Raw genomic sequence first — 21361 nt, 5'->3', positions numbered from 1 at the left:
TTACCACAGTAGGATTTCCCACACTCTTAATGGTCACAGTGGGGACCAACTTTCTAATACATAAAACTTGGGGGAAACAATTCAGCTTCAGTGAGTTTTGGGAGGACATAATTCAGTCCACTAAATACATAAATCATGTTTCACTCAAATAACAAAGTGATATGATGATGTTAAACTAATAATCTACAAATACATATATTTACTGGTAATGAAGGATTGCTTATGTTTTATTTTGATTGATGGCAAATTAAAAACAACATGTAAAAAAATTGTTATACACATATGGGGAGGTATCTAAAATACATACATGCTAAAACATTTAGGATTATTTTCTCTGAATAGTTGAATTATAGACAATCCTATTTTTTTTATCTCTGTTTAATCATATTCTCTGATTTTCTACAGTAATTGTGGATGTTGGGTTTTTAAAAACTTTCTAACATAAACATTCACTTAAAAATTAAGAATTAATTACTGGTATATTTGTTCACTACCTACTTAAAGATAATAAGCAAAAATATTTCATTCTCTAGCTAAGTTGAAATAAATAAGTTGCAAATACTCTATAGATGATATTGTCCTACCAGTGTAACAACAACATCCCTCACTTTTTCTAATGATCAGCCAAATTTCTCTTCTTCCAGGTAGTCTGTGTGGAACTATTTTTAGGGGTTGCCATCTGTAATTTGAAGGGTAGGCAACAGCAAAAGTGGATAAACTGCAAGGAATAATAAATGATACCAGTGTAACAACAACATCCCTCACTTTTTCTAATGATCAGCCAAATTTCTCTTCTTCCAGTTAGTCTGTGTGGAACTATTTATAGGGGTTGCCATCTGTAATTTGAAGGGTAGGCAACAGCAAAAGTGGATAAACTGCAAGAAATAATAAATGACTTGAGAGAATTATCACAAGCAAAAAGGAAAAACATTTCTAGGGCCATGAGAAAACCCTTCAAGATGGCCATTGGTACTACAGTGACTTTTCACTTTTCAGTAGAAAAGCAGCATCTATCACTAAGAGATGTGATGAAGAAACCCAGTCCCGTCATCTCTGAAATGAATTCTTGGCTCATCAGTCCAAATCTATCAAGTTTATTAGTAAAATAAAAAAGCTCACATTCTGCATGTAGTCAGCGTGACCTGTGACATAGAGCACGTCATTCTTTCCTCAAGCATCGTTCCCATTCTCATTCACTGAGTGAAAACCCATGATTGACATTTTCTCACCATGAGACATGTTTTATAAACAGAATCCATGGAATATTGATATGTAAATGCTGAAACATCTTGCTTCTTTGTCATGGCATTCTTTGTCCGAGGTCATGTGCCTTTGCACTGCAATCTATATATTAGATTATTAATCTGAAAATACATAAATTCTGTGAGAATTAACCATTTTATACATAGCACTATGTAAAAGATAACAATCTATTAGTACTTGTTGAATGAATGAATGCATAAAGATTGAATGATAAATAAACATAAGAACTAAGTAACAGTAATTGAAAGTGAAGTGTTTATACATGAATAGTCATAAAGAACTATGAAATTATAAAACTCCACATAGACTCAATTCTACATAAACATTTAATGCAGGATGAGTATATGAGAAAATAACAGGGAATATTAAAATTATTTTAAGGGTGCTAGGCTAGCCCAATAGCAATTACATAAAGCATTTTAGTCCACATTAAACAACAAATTCCATATGATCTAAATTGCCACAGAAGAAATAAAATTAAGTATTTATCAACTCTCTGAGGAAGAGCTAATAAATATATAGGCTTATAAATACCTAAGCTTCTTAAGCTTAGAAGCAATAGAAGAAATGCTAAAGTAAATAACATTCAGCTATATAAAAATTTTGAATTATTATAAAATTTTAAAAGTAGTAAAAACATCCAGAAAAATATTTGCATCAAATATGAAAAAAGTTTATATTTTTAAATACAAATTGACTGTAAAATTGGAAAAAAAAATACTTCATTGATTAGGTATAAATATTATCATGCAATACCCTCAAAAGAAAGTGCACTTAGTAAACCAATATATTGAAAAGTCTACAATCGCAACAATAAGCAATAAATAGAATCAGAAAAAAACAGCATGGCACCATTTTTCACCTATTGAATTAGCATTTAAAAACTATAACAGCTAATTCTCTTAAAGAGCATAATAAAATAGTACAACACAGTAAGTCATACTTTTCTGATAGCAAAGTAAATTAGATCTAGACTTTTCGAAAAAATTTGGCAATATGTTCTAAGCACTATAAAAGTGTTTGTACACATTGTTCTAATAATCCCATCTTTTAAGATTCACCCATTTGATAATAATACACAAGAAACTTCTCTCTGCATGAAGATATTAATTTTATTTTTATTTATAGATCCAGAAAACAGAAGCCACAACATGTTCAAGAATAGAGAAATAGTTAAGTAATTATGGACATCTAGTCAAAAGACTATAAAGGGGCAACTGCAATGAGAATTACAGATATAAAAATTTTTGTATTATAAACTAAGAAAAAAGCACATTACCTATATGATTGCAGCTATGTAAAACACATGCATCTGGAAAAGGTGATTTGGGAATATTTGCACATGGCGGGGGGACAAGTGGGGACTCCTTTATTTCTTGCTTCTTCCATCCTGTTGTCTGGAATAGAGATTTGATAATGAGTTCCAGAAGCTTCTTTCAACACTGAAGGGGAGAGTAGAACTGAGGGATGGCCAAGGCTGGAGTTTGAAGTCTGAAGCCCTGAAAACTTAACGGAGCCGCCACACCAGAGCTGGGCGAATTACTTCAGACAACTTATCTAGGCTTTTATTTATTTAAGCCTTTGCTATTTGGGTTTTTCTGTTCTTGTTTATTTCATTTTGCTGTATGCCTCTGAACGTAATCCTAACCAATATGTAATAAAAACAAATCTAGGATTCATTATATATTTAGCATAAACAAGCAATTCCATGTTTTAATTAAAAATTTAAACTAAATATATTTTTTAGAACATAGAGCGTTATATTACATCACTGAATATCATTCATTACTTTTAATGTCCTAAACATGTTATTTATCAAGGTATTTACCAAAAGAAAAAATGGTACATTTTTAACAATAATTCATAAATTTAAAACTTTTGTAAGTAAACAGATGTGATTCATATTTTTTCTTCTGTTTCCAGTTCTTTTCCCACCCTAACAAGGAGAACAGTCCTCTATTTCCAGTTTTTTCTCTTCATTTCAGAACCATGATGTTCCTCTCATGGGAGCTGGCTAACTCTGTTTAGTTTTGGCAGTCACAAAATATGTTCCCAGGACAAATGGCCCATGTATACTGTGAAGTGTATACACAATTCCCAGCTTAGAATAATGCTACATATTAACAAGCAGATGCACACAGCTGGCTTTTTTAAATGACTTGGCAAAGTTCACTCTTTGTTTAGCTTTCTTAGGCTTAATCCTTACAGGATTTTTTTGAATATTTTAGACTGGACTTAACTTTATACAAGAAGACTTATATCAAGAAGAAAAGAAAATTAAACACATACACATGGTACACAGACAAAAATGAAATTCCAGGCTTTTTATTTTTTTCTTTTTTGGACCTGGATGATTAAAACCTCAATGTTACCATTTCTACAAATAAATGATGCAGATGCTACTTATAACAAATCAAGTACAATGATGTATTAAGAAATGTCAGAAATGTTTATTAAAATAAGTGCTAATTTGGAGGAATAAAAAGCAAAGAGTAGATTTTATTTTGGCAAGCCTGCTAGAAAATATGTGAACATGGAGAAAAGCAAGCTCTGCAAACTTTGCAAGTTCCCATTTGGCTCGACACAAGAAGAATAGCCTGTAATTTTTAATATAAATTTTATTTTTGCACCAATTCTGTGCTACATGGTCAAAAGAAACTAGCTTCTTAAGGGTTTATAGGAAAACTTAAGGGTTTATAATTTAGTTGGTCACAGATGAAAGAGACAGAGATGAAGGAAGGAAGAGAGGGAGGAAGGGAAGGAGAAGAAAATAGGTATAATGCTTTGTGCAAGTAATATTACAATTAATTTCTCTAGCAAACATATATGAGTTTCCTGTAAATGTCAAAGACATCATCTTTAGGATATATATACAAAAGCAATTAAAAATAGATGTTCAGTGTTCAAATATGGTCCACGAGGTTATTTCTTTTTTAATGGGTAAATTTTATCAACAGTGCACATAATGGTATGAGGGTCAATGGACTCCACACAATTTTTCATGATGATAGAATGTTTAGTTGAGAAATTATTCACTAGAAAGATGGATAACTCAGTAGTCACTATATCAAGCTAGTAGTGTGAAAATTAAACATTTAAAAAAACTATGATTATGCACATAGTTAGAGCTAAAGCTACAGGCTCAACTCCAATGGTCCCTCCTCTGAAAAGCCTACCTTACAGCCTGACCTGGACAAACATGGTGGTTGATCTGTGCCTCTGACATGACATCGTCTAGTTCACAATAAATTTATTTGTATGTGAATCTTACATGGGCCATTGCCCCAACATCCTAAATAGTCTCTCTTCCCCCAATCTTGTTTCTCTAGCTATTCTCAAACTTGAGCATGTATTGGGATCACCTGAAGGCTTTCATGAAACACATTGATGAGTTCCCATTCCCATAGTTTTGGATTCCGCCTCTGACATGACATCGTCTAGTTCACAATAAATTTATTTGTATGTGAATCTTACATGGGCTATTGCCCCAACATCCTAAATAGTCTCTCTTCCCTCAATCTTGTTTCTCTAGCTATTCTCAAACTTGAGCATGTATTGGGATCACCTGAAGGCTTTCATGAAACACATTGGTGAGTTCCCATTCCCATAGTTTTGGATTCTGTAGCTCTGGGGTTGAGTCCAAGAATTTGCATTTGTAACAAAATCCCAGGTGATGCTCATTCTGCTGATCCAAAGAACATTTAGAGAACCACTAATCTAATTGCTTCTCTATCCAGGAGACAGAAAGGGTTTTAAAAAAAGAAACCCTAAAATACTCATATATATACTTGAATTACTGTTCAGCCTTAAAAAAAAAAAAAAAAAGAAAGAAATCCTGCCATTTGGGACAACATGGATGAACCTGAAGGACATTATGCTAAGTGAAATAAGCCAGACACAGAAGAACAAATACTGTGTGATCCACTTACATTGTGAATCTAAAAGTCAAACTCGTAGAAGCAGAGAGTGGGATGATGGTTTGGGGGAGGAGGAAACGGAAGAAAGATATTAGTCAGAGGATAAAATTTCATTTGGCAAGATGAGTGAGTCCTACAGATCTACCATACAACCTCGTGCCTATAGTTAACAAAACCGTATTGTAGACTTAAAAACCTGCTAGGAGGGTAGATCTTGTGCTGTGTTCTTTTCATGAATAATACTAAGAAATGAAAACAGGAGAAAACTTTTAGAGGTGATTAACAGGTTTATGGCATTGATGATGGCAATTTCATGGGTGGATACTTCTCTCCAAGCTCATTAAGTTGTCTACATTAAATATGTACAGCTTTTTATACCAATCAGACCTCAATAAAGTGGTTTTTAAAAAAATAAAGTTTATAATTGAAGAAAAAATAGAGTTCTAATATCTTTTTTTTTTTTTTTTTTTCCTTTTCTTGTCTTTTTTTTTCGTGTCCGGCAACGGACCGCAACCCTCAGTGTTGCGCCCGTACCAGACCTGGACCAGCAATGGGATCACAACCCTCGGTGCTGCGCCCGCCCCTCGCTCAGCCAGTGAGCGGGAACCGGTCTGCATGTGGGATCCGAACCCTCGGCGGGAGCGCCGCCGCACTTCCAAGTGGCGCACGCCACCGGGCCGGCCCCGAGTTCTAATATCTTAAGTAGTCTATACTATAAGGCGCTTCTTTTCATACAGCGCTTTCCTGCTAGAGCCTTTTTCTCAACAGTTCCTCCTTCACACTCCAGAAACAGACACTTTCAACTTTGTTTCAATTCCTGAATGCAGTTAAGTTTTCTTTCTCTTCAGGGCCTTTGTTTCTTCTTCGCTTCTCCCTCTACCTGGCTAGCTCCTGCTAGGGTTTTGGCATTTTGTCTATCAGACATTTCTTGTTGCAGGAAGCCTTTCTTGTCTCCATAGGAGGTGCTGCTCCTACGGTTTCACTAGGGATTCAATTCCTATGTTATTCTAGCAGCAATACAGTAGCTCCTCATGCAAATACAGAATCTGTGAGGCAACATCTCTTTAATTTGTGACTAGCTGGGACAGTACTAGCTCTCAATAAAGTGTGTGGAAAGAGTGGATAATTGAATCAATGAATGGATGAGTAAGTGTCCTGCCTTTCCTATCAGACTATAAGCTTATGGGATAAAGAATTTGGTGCCTGAATTTTTGTCTTCCGCATAGCATCCAATATAGCTCCTTGCATATGGTAAGCATTACATAGTGACGATTTGGCTAAAAGAAAAGGTGAATAAAGATAGGGACAGGAGGAAGAAAGGTTAGTGGGTGGATGGAAGAGAAAAGTGGTAACAAGACACACAATCAAATATCTACAAGTAGGTACAGTAGTTGAAAAAGCTAAATATAGAGCTCTTATATTTGTTTAAACAAATAAAACACATAAACAGAAAATCTTTCTGATAGACTCACTGAAGCAAGCCCATAAAAGGAAAACAATGGCAAATATCTATCATAAAAAGTTGAAAAACATTTTTGAAAAGGTATTTCATCATCTGAAAGTTAAGGATTAGAAGACATTAAATCTTACTAGAAAAATATTCCTGGAAGATGGATAGAGAGAGATGTTTACAACAGAAATAACACCCATATTAATAAATGAAATGGCAGTATCACATTGCATTTATGTAAAATAAGAGCCATATCACAAGAATACTCAGACATTGGCTTCAGCTGTGGCTGCCATCTGGTAGGTCACAGTATGGGAAAAACGAGCTGTGACACGGGAATAAATCATGGGCCTGGGAACTGCAAAATCAGAATTCTGTTCTTGACTATAGCTGCTGCGTTTCTATATAAACTTGAACATGCTGAGTGCTTTAGTTTCCTCATCTAGGAACTGGGGCTAATAAAATCTTCAGATAGACATGCAGGGATGGACCAATGTCTGTGAATACTGAACGTCTTTCAGACATATTAGTATTTTGAGGCAACTTTGGACACTGTTTTTCCTCAGTCTCAGTTTTTCCCTGCATTCAAATATGGCTAAACTTCCTGTTATTTTGCAGGTTTATGGAGTCTGTGTATTATATAAAATTGCATTCCCTAAGCTGCTGAGTACAGTGATTATTCTTGCCTGCAATGAGAAATTCTGCAGATAACAGAAATAAATGGAATTGAGCAGCTGCTAGCTTTCCCACTTTTTTAAACAATTATGAATGGTTTCATTTTGTGTATTATTTGCTGCTCTTACATTCCTTTTTCTTGCAGCCTAGGACTAAAGACTTTCTGTTATAAGCCTATAGAGATTAAGAATTTAATTAAGAAGCAGCAAAACTTGTAGTTGGCACAACCCACAGCAAAGATGGCAGGAAAAAAACCCACCATTGAGCAGGAAAGCCAACTACACCCAGCCCCCAAAATTCAGTACAGTGGGGGAGAGAAAACCTGGAGAGACAAATTTAGCATTCTGGAAAGACTGCCCAACTCTTAGGGGGAGCACAGCAAAACAATCAGGCAAATGTAGCTGATATATAAAGTGGGAAGATATGGGTTTTTCCATACACTTTTGGCCACTATGTAGATTGTCTTAGGTTCTGAGGCTACTCAAGTGGTGAGTCTTGCAGATTATTTGTTCTCTACCAGGTAGAACTTTTCAATAGTGGCTGTGTTCATGTGATTCCCATAGCCTAAAATGCCATTTCCTTCCATTTCCTTTCCCCAGCTTATTCAGCACCTCAGTGAAGACATCTCAAACCCTGCCCAGGTGGAAAGATCTGTTCTGTCCTTACATTTACAATAGAACAAAAATCTCATTATATCAAAATTATTTATTTTTATCTCTCCAGCCTTATGTGAGCTTCTTAATAGGGATCTTATTCTCCTTCCTATCTGTATTCCTTGCCCAGTGTTCCTGGCACATAGTAGATGCTTTATAAGTGTCGAATGACCTCTCAGCCTTTGGATAGGAGGGCCATTCTTAAAAAGAGAGAAATGTGTGACTCAGCGCCACCCACCATCATTACCTGACATAAGACCACACACGTTTCCTTTTCATGAAGAACTTCATCTGAGTTTATGGAAGCTTGTACACTGCCTTGTTCAGAATACATAAGTAGCTGTTTCTCCTTATACTTATTCAAAATCATCATAATAAAAGCATCTTACATCATAGACCTGGCATTGTATTAGCCCAGTGAGTACCTTTTCCATATAAAGATCAATAAAGAAAAATCCAGAGCAATTACTAATTAAATGTACAGAAAAATTTTATCTGATTCAGAGCCAATTGATCATTTTCATTGGCAAGATGTTCCAGCATCTCCCTCTGGCAAATGCCCTGATTTTCAGGGAACTAAGAACGTTAAATTTTTAGAAAGACTTGGGGTTCCATAATCTAACAGATGAATTTGGGGCAGGTGGGTATTGGGATAGCAAAGTGCTTTGTTTTTGCATTAGACACTCAAAAGACCCTCCATAAATAAATGTGAGAGCTAGAGGATATCAATGTTTAGAAAAAAATCTGTTTGGCTTTGCTAAAATCATCTGGGAGATTTCAAACTGAAGCTACCAGCTATGTGACATCCTTCAGCCAAGTCACTAACAGCAGTGAGCAGTGCCAAATACTGGTAGAAAAAAATCTGTTTGGCTTTGCTAAAATCATCTGGGAGATTTCAAACTGAAGCTACCAGATATGTGACATCCTTCAGCCAAGTCACTAACAGCAGTGAGCAGTGCCAAATACTGAACGTAGGAATGATGATGCTTTTTTATGAAATGATACCCATCAAATAACAGCCCGATTGTCAAGAATAGCTAAGTAAACAAAAACACTGGCAACTTAACCAAAATTGCACCCTGTCACAATTCATCAACCCTGAGACACAATTTTACAGAAGCTAAACAAAGATTTTTTTTTTTTTTTACATTTTTTTTTATCATCTCCACAAAACGTTCATTTTCTTATGTTCTATGCTATTTGGGCCTCATGGCTCTCTGTTAAGTAATAGTGAACATATTTTAAACAGATTCCAGCTAAAGTCTAAAATAGTAGTTTGTTGGCTCTCCCAGGAGTCTCAAAGCAGGTGTGTAGGACTGACAGTCCTGCATAAGAGACTAACTCATGTGAGTACTGGATTCCTGGAGAGGAGCTGGAAAGGCAGAGACATTGTGAAAGAAAGGACTGAAGGGTCCGCAACGCAATTCTGCTTATTTTATCATCCAGAAACAGAATGTGCAGGGACAAATTGTGTTCTATTGTTGAGGGGATACCTGAAAAGTATATGAGTAGGTTGGAGCATCTACATATAATAGCAGTTTTCACTATAGAGTCAAGGACAATGGTGAAGCAGTCATCTGAAAATTTTCTTAATCAGTCCACAGCATGGCTAGCCTGTCTGTCCCATCAAATTATTTGCCCACATGAGCACATAGAAAATTTCTTTGGAGATGATGGATTTGACAGGTGTATATACAGTGCACATATACTGCAAATATTAGTAATAAACCCTAGGAGGTAGAACTTGGAGGCCAGGAAGCATAAAACAGAACACACATAATGTCTGAACTTTTGCAAAAACAGGTATTTTCAAAATAAAAAAAAATAAAAACCAATAATAGCATAATGGATATTGGTAGTCTTAATTTTCTTATTTAAAAATATTAGACACTTTCCTACTTATAAAAGTCTACATTTTTACTTTAGAAAATTTTGAAAATACACATATTTACTAAGAAAAAAATAACACTCACTTATAATTACCACCATTAATATTACATTATATATTATACTTGCTTGTTCTAGTGTAGTGAAGCTTTTTTACAAAAATCATATCATACCATATATACTGTTTCATAGGTATATCATATACATAGCTATCTCCTCATGTCATTAAATACTCTTCTATAATGTTATCTTAAGTTAATTGTATTTATCCACTTTTGTTACTTATAACATAAATACCCGAAGTGGGTGATTTATAAGAAAACAAAATTTATTGCTTACAGTTTCAGAGACTGAGAAGTCCAAAGTCCAAGGAACACATCTGGTGAGGGTCTTGATGGTAGCAACAGTGACCCAGGGGTCTTACATGGCAGCAAATGGTAGAGCAGAGAGAGAGATTCACCTCTCATGTGCTCATCCTTTTAAAGCCCTCAGAACCACACCTTGACCACCATTATTAATCCATTCACTACTGTATTGTCCTACAATCTAATCAGCTCTTCAAGGCTCCACCCTTCAATTACCATAATAGGATTTCCCACCCTCTCAACAGTCACAGTGGGGGCCTAGTGTCTAATACATAAAACTTGGGGGACACAATTCAAGCTTCAATGAGTTGGGGGGGACATTCAATCCACAGCAGTAATGTACAGTTTTCTATTGTAGGCTTTACCATAATTTGCTTAATTTCTCTATGCAGGGCTCCTTAACTAGATTCCATTTTTCTCCATTGTAAACAATATTCTGCAGGACATCTTGTTACATCAATATTTGTCCTCATCCTTAATTAATTTTTTAAGGAAAATTTCTAGGAGTGTGATCTGGAGGACAATGGTAGTGCTTACTTTTAGGGATTTTGGTAAATATTGTTAATTTTTTCTTCAGAAAAGAGGTACCATATACTTTATTTTTAATTCCCTTTTTTTCTTCTTTCTTTGGTTATTAGTACTGATATTACATTTAAAAATTACTTTTTTTCTTTTGTTTGTGAATAGCAAGAAATAGTGGAGTTAAATTTGTTCTTATTCTTTAGATGCTCAGCAAATCCATTTTCCACACATATGCTAACCCAAAATGAATTTTTTTAAACACTGTTATTAATCTTAATGTGCAAAAATAACAATCTAATTTTCATGTATTTAACTATTAAGGAAGTTGATGTGTTTTTCATGGGTTAATGGAACCTTGTATTTCTTCTTTTGGAAATTCCTGTGTGCCCTTTGCTTATTTTATTTATCTGTTAGTGCATGTGTCTTTTTCTTGTTGATTGATGAAGCTCCCATATATTAAAACTATTAACTCTTTGATACCATATATCCAATGATTATTGTTAACTAGTTTTTCATTTGCCTTCTAATTTTGTGTGTAGTATTTTTTTTTTCCTTTTTGTCTTTTTTACTGACCGGTAACGGGATCGCAATCCTCGGTGTCATGCCCGCACCGCGCTCAGCCAGTGAGCGGGAACCGGTCTCCACATGGGATCCGAACCCTCGGCGGGAGCACAGCCACGCTCCCAAGCAGCGCACTCTCCAGTGCGCCTCCGGGCCGGCCCGTGTGTAGTATTTTTTATGAGAGAAAGACTTGCGCTCAGCCAGTGAGCGGGAACCGGTCTCCACATGGGATCCGAACCCTCGGCGGGAGCACAGCTGCGCTCCCAAGCAGCGCACTCTCCAGTGCGCCTCCGGGCCGGCCCGTGTGTAGTATTTTTTATGAGAGAAAGACTTGCTGCTGAGTAATACATGATTTTCCCATAAATTTGTAGCATATTTTTATTATACATTAACATACATATTTGTCATATACCAGGCATACTTGATTCTATTTCTGGAATTTATGATATATTTTATTTTATTTTATGTTTGTTTTTCAAGTAAAACCATTTTGTTCTAGGGATTTTTAGAATTATACATGGCCATACAACCCTGAATGTGCCCAATCTCATCTGATCTTGAAAGCCAACCAGGTTAGTATTTGGATAGGAGGATTTTCTTATGTTTTACTATCCATTGGTACATATTCCACTATTTCATTACATACTTGTTTTTTTGTTTATTTTGCTCATTTACTATTTAAAATAAGTAATAAGCAGTAAGCTTTTTAGTCATTTTGTGAAGACTACCCCCTGCCAAAGTCATATTCTAATGTTTATTGGTAGTGCATTATATTATGTAGTTTCTAAGGATATGGTACTTATACAAAATAGAGTTTTATTTCTGATAATATGTTTTTCCATTTACTCAAATCAATTTTTATATCATTTACTAAAGTTTGCAGTCTTAGTTTGTGTAGGTTTCATTTTATAATATTCTCTTAAAGCAAAAATTTATTATATAGAGTATCTACCACAGTACTGAAATAATCAGTGCAAATGACCAAGATTGCTAACAAAATTTTTGATATTGTGAATTTGTCACTGTAAATTTCTTACTACTTCTACTAAAAACACAACAAAAATTCAAGAATAGTTGGTAAATTAATGATTATCATGTGTGAATGTCAACCTATAAAAAAAGCCACATATTGAAAGTCCTCTATTTACAGAAACACTTTTTAAAAAAATGATGTTAAAAAGATACTTGTGAATAAATTTTACTTTTCTCAGTAAAAATAATTTATTTATTTCACAAGCATCATCAAACATTATTCTAGGCAGTAGTATTAGTTATGAGGGTATAAAGATGAGTCACAACACAATTCCTATCCTGAATAATTTTTTAGGGTAAAAAAAGCAAGAGAAGATAAACATTCAGTTTATAAAACAAGTGTGCTAAATGCTATAACAAAGGTAAAAGCAAAATGCTGAGCAAATACAAAGGTGGATTCCCAGGTTAGCCAAATAAAACTGGTTTAATCCTTTAAAAGATCTATGTATTCCAAAATACATAGAAAATATTCAATGTTTATAACAAAAACTGACTTAAAATCATTTTGCAATATCAGTAAATTTTTTAAAAGGAGAAAATGTGAATATTAAATCATAAATAGGATTTTCAATTTATTTTGGAAATCTAATGTATGTGGAAATGCAGTTTTAATTAGACCCATGTATGAGTTATGAAGAAATATCTTAAAAAATTCTAAGATTTGAGGACCCCAGTGCACCAAAATTCTCATTGTTATGATCTTACTTTCATTACTAACCTTGTGGTTATGATTATTAGTCATAATTAATATCAATTTTTGACTTATAAATACAATGAAGAGAAATGGAGAAGGAAAAAGGCAGGTAGCAAATTTCAATTAAGGCAATTAACTAAGCATTAGAGGAAAAGGGAAAATAGAGAATTAAAGAGGAACATGGGTGCATTGTAAAAAATTGTACCAAAAAAAGATGTGCTCATATGTAAACAATATCCTCAAATTGGTTACCTGCTAATATTAATAATCCTTCAATTTTAAGGTTTGCAAAGTGTTTTCACTTGTTGCACCTCATCTTATTCTCTCTATAACTTAGTAGATATTGCGACCATTTAAAAAAAAAAAAAACCCAAACTCAAATTCAAAATAACGTGACACTATACATCCAAAGTGTCCTAGCAAGTAAACAGTGAAGTCAGGACTCAGATCCAGACTAGTGTGCCCAAGTCTAGTGGCTTTCTCACAGCCCCCTACTGTTCTTGGGAATGCTGAGCTCTCTGGATAATGGAAGAATTACATGAACTCCTAAACTCAATAAATCCATTGACTTTTTTCCTGTACTAATCTTCTTTTACATTTTTATAACACCTACTTACATTTTGCACTTAATATTCAAATAACTCCTCCCCACACAATAAAAACTCAGGTGCCATACCATGTTAATCACTGCACTTTCTCCACATCTAGATCTGTTACAATATGATGTACAAAACTAAATTGATTTGGGGGAAATAATTGCCTAATTGCTGAAATTATTGAATATTGCTTCGTCTGAAAGGCAAAATTATTTTGAACGCTGAAATATTTTGGGGGGGGGAGGTCCAGTCCCCTTCTCCATGCCTCGGGTCCCCGGGCTGAACACTGATATATTTTGACTGCTATTTTGGTTTTCTGACTAATTCACTAGTATCATAGAAAAAGACTCTACACTTATTCAGGATAAGTGGTGATTGGGGTGTTTTGTTCGAATTTCTCTCCCTGTTATTTAGTTTCACACCTGGAACAGAATACAATAAGTGTTGAATGATTGGATATAGTAAGGACTGATGGATGTCAGTAGACTCTACTCAAGTTAATTTGTAATTACAACCATAACACTAGTGATAGTCTGTTTGGAATAACACTACTTTTTTCTATGATTATAATCTACAGGTATTAAAACAAACAAAAATCCTGGGTGGATGGTGAAGTGCTAAGGGAACCCAGAATCTGAATCTCATTTTCTGACATTTGCACTGGAGAAAACAAGTTTTAAGCAGAGTTCTTCTCTTCTTATCTCATTGGGGTTTTGGCTTTCTAATTTGAGCTGAATTACTATTTTTCATAGAAATATTCCCACAAATGTACATTCTTATTGCCAAGACTATGATTAATTTAAGTGAATAAAATGTTTAAAAAGGAATAGATGCTTTTTATCTTAATAAATAAAATACATAAACTAAATAAACATGACCCTAAAAATTTCATCAAGAAAAGTACAACTACGCTGAAAATTAGTCAAATAAAGTTACTAGCGAGGCTAGTGAAATAAGCTAGTTAAACCCTTTAAATAATCTGTCTTCCAAAATGTTTAGAAAATATTTTACATTTATAACAAAAACTGACAAAAAATCATGTTGCAATAACAATAAATAAAAAAACAGAGAAAAAGCTAATAATAAATGATAATTGAAATAAATTAAAAATACTATTTTCCATTTCTTATTGACTTTTTCCCTGAAATTTTCTCTCACATCACTATTGCTAAGCTGGTTCTTGTTTTGGCCAAGAAGAATGGAAAAACCTACATGAAAATTTTAGATATTTAAAGTTACAATAAAAATACCAAAAAGAAAGAAAGAAAGAAAGACTTTCCTAGGAGTAATGAACTGATTTCCCTCTAAAATAGAAGGGGAAACCTCCATGAGAGTCTGTCTGTTCTTCAAACATCTTCCTCTTCCCGGTTTATATCTTGAACTCAGCATATGTGTGGGTACAGGGAAGCCTAAAAGAATGTGCTTCCTAAATCCTCATCCCATAGTCCTAAAGCCCTGGCGAATTTCAGTTTAGCTTGCTTTATCTCTTCCATGGCTAAATCTAGAAAAAGAGAGAAAAAAAAATGAGAAAAGAGAAAAAGTCCTGCCCTGCAATCTGTTTTCCTTTCATTCTCCTTTCCTTGCCATCCTGATTCCCATTTTCCTAATCTTATGTAGCACAATAAAAACTTGATGAAAATGCAAGGGGACACAAGCTAGAAAAACTAAGCGGGGTCTGCTTTTCTTCTCCATAGAGTGCAGAACAGGATGCGTTGGGAAATTAATTTTAGTTAACCCACGTGATCATAGCTTTTCAGAAGCTGTAGCCTGGAAACAAATCACTTCCCCTAAATGTAATGTGAGAAGATTCCACTGAGAGACAAAACGCAACTGTCAGAATGGCAAAGGAGCACAAATGTGTCTGGAGTGAAACCTGCCCAGAATCCTCAATGCGTCCGAAAAGCCCCAGTGTTGTTCGGCAGCCCAAGTCTGTGGCTAACCTGGAAGAAGGATTAAAGCCTATATGTGAAGCTCTCAGAAATCACCTTCTGGATGTGAAATAAAACCATTTCTTTCCATTATGTTATTTAAAAAAGAGCTGGCAAACAACAAGAAATAAATCATAAATCAAGGTTACATGCGGGCACCATTTAGAGTCAGGCCATCACGATAAGAATTTCCACAGCAAAAACTCAGTTCATCAAAATTCAAATGGATGATTGCAAGCATTAACATGAGCATGTGAAGACAAAATTTTTCTGATTTTTCAATCGGTGCTTTCACTCAGAAGTAGAACTATTGTGAGAATAACCATCATGCTCCTGAAACTCTGTGCACATTATGATGCATGAATAATCCGGCAGGAGAAAGAGGTGGTAACTTTGCATTTCAGTAAAGAGCAAAAGTTCTTGCTTGTTTAATATAAATGGTCAAGTGAAGGAAATCAGCAGAATAAATTTTCTTCATGTCTCCCTGCCTCAAAACCAGAAAACACCATGATTAAAAAATTATGAAGGGCAATGTCTGCATCATCTCCCAATTCAACCGAAAAACTGCCACATGCTACTTAACAATGTAGTCCTTATCAAGGGCAGTGTGAACTCCTGGGACTGCCAGAGAGTGGACAGGAGTGATTCCAGCAACTCTTGGCAACTGTGAAATAGTTACAGCAGTGAAGGTGACCGGGCATGTAAAGCAAGTTAGAGAAGTCCTTGGGGACCTGCCACTATGACTACAGTCACCTCTGAAGAGGGACTAATGGAGACTACCATTATTAGACTTGAGGGATGTGAAGAGCCAGATAGCAAATGTTTTAGGCTTTGCAACCTGTATGATCTGTATCACGACTATTCACCTCTGCCACAGACAACACATAAAGGACTGAGAATGGTTGTGTTCCAATAACATTTAACTTAGAAAAGGACGTGTCAGACCAGATTTAGCCCCTGGGTCATAGTTTGCCAATGCAACGTCTGCTCTAGACTGTTTTGTCTGGAAGATGTTTGACAGTGCTACTGAACATCCTCAGAATTTTCTCCATGTATCACAAAGAATAGAAGAGCAAGGAGTCTACAGAAGGAATACTTGGAGCACAGAGAGCAAGGATGCATACAGAAATTAGAAATTACAGAGACTGAGAGCTACAGCACTTCACAGACATTTCCAAGTTATTGAGCAGATAATGATAATATTCTGTAACGATTAATAAGGTCTTTAAAGCAAGACGCCACCATCTTAGACCACATGTAATAAGTTAGGACGCACAGTGTCCCATTCCTGTTCCGTCAATGTCATTGATTGAAATTTATCATCAGTTTAGATTCAGAAGGACTTAAAGGCAGATTAGAACACGTTATACAACACATAATAAAATATAGGTCTTATTAAAGAGTTTATATTTGGTCATTCTTATTTTGCTATTTTTAAAACAGTTCTGAGTTGAAGAACCCCTTCATAGATTATTAAATACAACCCTGAATAAGGCGAATCCTGCTCACTTAATACAGGCAAGATTTCAAAGCCCAAAATGGACAGAAGAAGGCAACAAGTATCTTTTAAATTGTTCACTAATGTTTCACTTTTCTTCTCATTTAGCTCATATTTCATGACCCACCCCTGTAACTGTAACTACTTCCATGGAAACATTCTTTGTTACGTACTCACTCTGGAAAACCCTAGAGCGATTCAATCCGACTAGTTGCTTACTCCATAACTGTGCATATTAAATAGCAGGACATGGCTAGAGAAAATTTTGCATTTCAACTCTACTTCCTTCAAATTTAAGACCAAAATCTCAAATGAGCACTTAAAACTGTGTGACAGGGTACCTGCTTAGTTAACGCACTCTTTTAATCTCTAAAACATCTATTTTTTTTCTTTTTGTACCTCAAAACATCCAACATCCCTCCCACCCTCACCTGCACATGATAACCTTACTATCTGCATATTAAGAAGCAACCCGCTGACAACAGCTTCATCCTTTCACAACCACCCCTCACTACTTAGATTGATGGCCACATAATCTATCTTTTCCATTATAATCAAAGAACAGAATGGTTCCTGTTCCTGTATCAATCAACAACTCCACTTGTGACCTAGATCAATCCACCCTTAGCCTTTTCAAGGATTTCCATCCTTCACTTTTCTCATTATTCTGCATCATCAATTTTTCTCCCTCTTTTGGGTCTTTCCATTATTACACAAACCTGCCTTATTATCACCCAACTTAACCTTCCCTAAACCCAAATAAGATTCAATTTCCCAAAGAAAAACTCATCAAAAAGTTATCAACAACTTCCTCACCTATCAACATCTAGCACAATGTCTAATTCTAGACATTGGACGTTTGTTAACTATTTATTGAGTAAATAATAAATGACATGCCTCCTCTAGGTTTTACATCATAGTAGTATTTTGTTTTAGCACAATGTCTAATTCTAGACATTGGACGTTTGTTAACTATTTATTGAGTAAATAATAAACGACATGCCTCCTCTAGGTTTTACATCATAGTAGTATTTTGTTTATATCTTCATTACAGTATTCATTATTAGCCGTTTTTTGAGATTCCCCTCTGAGATCTGAGCTTGTAGAAGATCAGGTGGTGTATTCATCATCATTGTGTTCTAGAACCCAGCACAATGCTAAATGAAATAAGAAATGAAGGAAGGATGGAAGAAAGAAAAGAAAGAAAGGACGGGAGGGAGGGAGTTGGAGAGGCTTATGACATATTTCTACTATGTACAATATGCATTATAAATTTTCTTTTCACTGTATAAAATATAATAGAGGTATAACTAATAATGAATTATTTGAAATTTCTACCTGGTCCAGTGTGATAATGATACTTAAATTATCAGAAGAAAACTAGTAGATTAGAAAATGATATGACAAACAACATTATAGAAGTCTATATACAAGATTAGACCAAAGTCTTAGGCAATACTTAGGAGAAGACAGTCATGTGGACAAGTAGGGCGATGCTGAAGTATGCTAGCTGCCATTAAAAAAAAATCTCTATGCATAGCTTAATTCTGCTTTGCTCACAGCAAAGTGCATGATTACCAAAAAAAAAAATAGTTGCAATTTTAATGACCAACAGCCCAGGAACTGGGCATAATACAAGCATGAAAAATTAAAACTCACATTACCTTGTAATGGAAACAATTTGATAGTTTTAATGTCATACAGAAGCAATGTATTTTCTAAAAGTAACCACAGTATACGAAGAGTATTGTTTGCGAGTGTTACATAGTTCTTTCTGTAAGATCACATTCGCGATTAAGTGTTTTCTCCCATCCTGCTTTTCTTGTTCTTCCTGCTTCTTCATTTCTCTAACTCAGTCAATATGGTAGAGTTAAGCAGAGTTCTGAGTTCCCACGTTACGGTTATGCTAAGTTCCTTCTGATACTTACCTGACAAATACCTGCTGGAACTCAAAAGATGGATGTAATTTTCAGGGTCAGCCTCTTGTGGGATGGCTTCCCTTGAAAGAAGCTTTCTGGGCAACATAGAGAAATCCTTCTGATACTTACCTGACAAATACCTGCTGGAACTCAAAAGATGGATGTAATTTTCAGGCTCAGCCTCTTGTGGGATGGCTTCCCTTGAAAGAAGCTTTCTGGGCAACATAGAGAAAATCAAGGAAAAGTGGAAAGGGGAAGGGAAACACCTCCATCTAAGCTAATAGAAGCTTCATTCACCTAGCATCTGTGATTATAAGCAGGGGCTCTAGAGCTAGACTGCCTGTGTTTGCATCCTAGCTCTGGAATTCATTCATAACTGGCCAAATTATTTAATTTCTTTAGGCCACTATTTACTCATCAGTAAAATGGGAATAATAATAGCATCTATTTTGTAGACATGTTATCAGAATTAAATGATCGAGTATTTTCAAAATGCTTAGTACAGTACCTCACAAGTAGTATGAAACACATAAGTGTTTGTTAAATGTAATAAATATTTTTAAGCATAAAAAGTGGTAGGCTACTGTGAGTATTATCCTTTTTATACAACAGGTGGACACGAAAATACATGGTTCATGGGAGATAGTGCCCAGATTAGGATCATTTATGAACAATATATGTCGTTATATCCCTGGGTCTTAAAATAATGCGTGGTAGATAGAAGGTGATCAATGAATGTTTGTTGCATGAATGAGCATGATCCCAAGGCTTGGATTAGGACTAGGCTGCCATTACCCAGCCTGAGGCCAAAATTACAATCATTCAGATTAAGTAGTTAAAGTGGAATTGGATCCAAGAGCAAAGTCCTGGAGATAGATGTTAGGACTAGATAATTAGAACTTGTGCTAGGTGCTTGTGTCACAAGGGATTAGCACAAAACCAGACATGTTCAGGAGTGGGAATGGATGGGAATCAAAGCTGGAAACAAGTCAGGACAAAATAAAGTCTGCATTAGTTGTGGTCAGCAACAGACACAAAGTAGTACAGTCTCAGCATTTACAGGGACCCAAAAGGTCATTGAAAAGTGTTTCTCTTCATTCCTTAGATAATATCTACATATCTAAAAAAGTGGACATGTTTCCGTGTCTTAATTCTTTTCACAGATGGGAAAAACTCCCTCTTATTGCAATAGAATTTATTTTCAGATCATTTAAAGCAGTTGATTGTTCCTTAATATGCTGAACTCTATGTATTTCATTAACCTGTTTTTCCTAGGTGTGCCCTCCGAAGCTTTGGAATATAGGAAATAACTCTTCTACACAATCATCTTTTCCATATTTGAAACCACAAGTATAACTAATCTTGTTTTTCATGAATTGTCTCTCTTCCAGGCTAATTATTCCCAGTGTCTTTAACTGTTCTTCATGTAGCGTGGCCTCTTTCCAGCCCCTTTACTTTTCCCATCACTTTCTTCCAGATAGTTGTTAATGGCCCTAGCAAAATGTGAAGCCCATAACTGAAAATGTTAATATGGATAAAACTAAGCGATAGTTCAGAAAATGTTGGGTGCTATTATCTCCGTATTTGTGAACCATCTATATGTATTAACAAAAACCGTTTGCATTAAATAAGGGGTCAACATAATTTTTCTGTAAATGGCCAGATAGTAAATAGACTTTGCAGTCCATAAGTTTCTACTGCAATACTTAATTCTGTTGTAGCGTGAAAGCAGCCTCAGACAATATGTAAATGAATGAGCATGGCTATGTTTCAATAAATTTTTATTTATTGAAATAAAATGGTCTTTAGACTGCTAACTCCTGCATTAGATCATTCATATGCTTTCAGTCAACTAAAATTTCTAGGTTTTCTTCATATCGTGTTTCTAAACTACAGACCTCCCATGTTTACTTGAAAAAGACTATGTCTTCCCCTGTTAAATTCATATAATTGGATTTAGCCTAGACATCTAATGTGTCATGATCTTTTTGATTCTGATTCTGTTTGTCCTACTTAAGCTCCTTTTCTCTGCATCATGTCATCTGCATATTGATAAATATATACTTTCTTTCTTCTAATGCAACTATTGACAAAACTGTTAAGTGAGACACGGCCAAGAAAGAACGTTTTGCAACGAAACTCCAACTTAACAGAAATAAATACTCCCTGGGGACATTCCTTTAGTCAACTATTAGGGATTAATTTTGCCACCTAGCCTACATTTTCGCACCATATTCATCATAATGAGAAACTGTCAAATATCTTAATGGACTACAAAAGCAATTGCTGTATCATTCTTCTAAAATCACATTCTATTAACTCAACTAAAGAATCTAAATTGAAGTCTTTCTGTGTAACTTAGTATGAAGTTTCTCACTAGTCCAAGTCTGTGTTTTTCAGT

This window comes from Galeopterus variegatus, unplaced genomic scaffold (genome assembly GCF_000696425.1).
Source record: "Galeopterus variegatus unplaced genomic scaffold, G_variegatus-3.0.2 Scaffold1920, whole genome shotgun sequence".
Lineage (NCBI taxonomy): Eukaryota > Metazoa > Chordata > Mammalia > Dermoptera > Cynocephalidae > Galeopterus > Galeopterus variegatus.
This window is presented reverse-complemented; position numbering follows the sequence as displayed.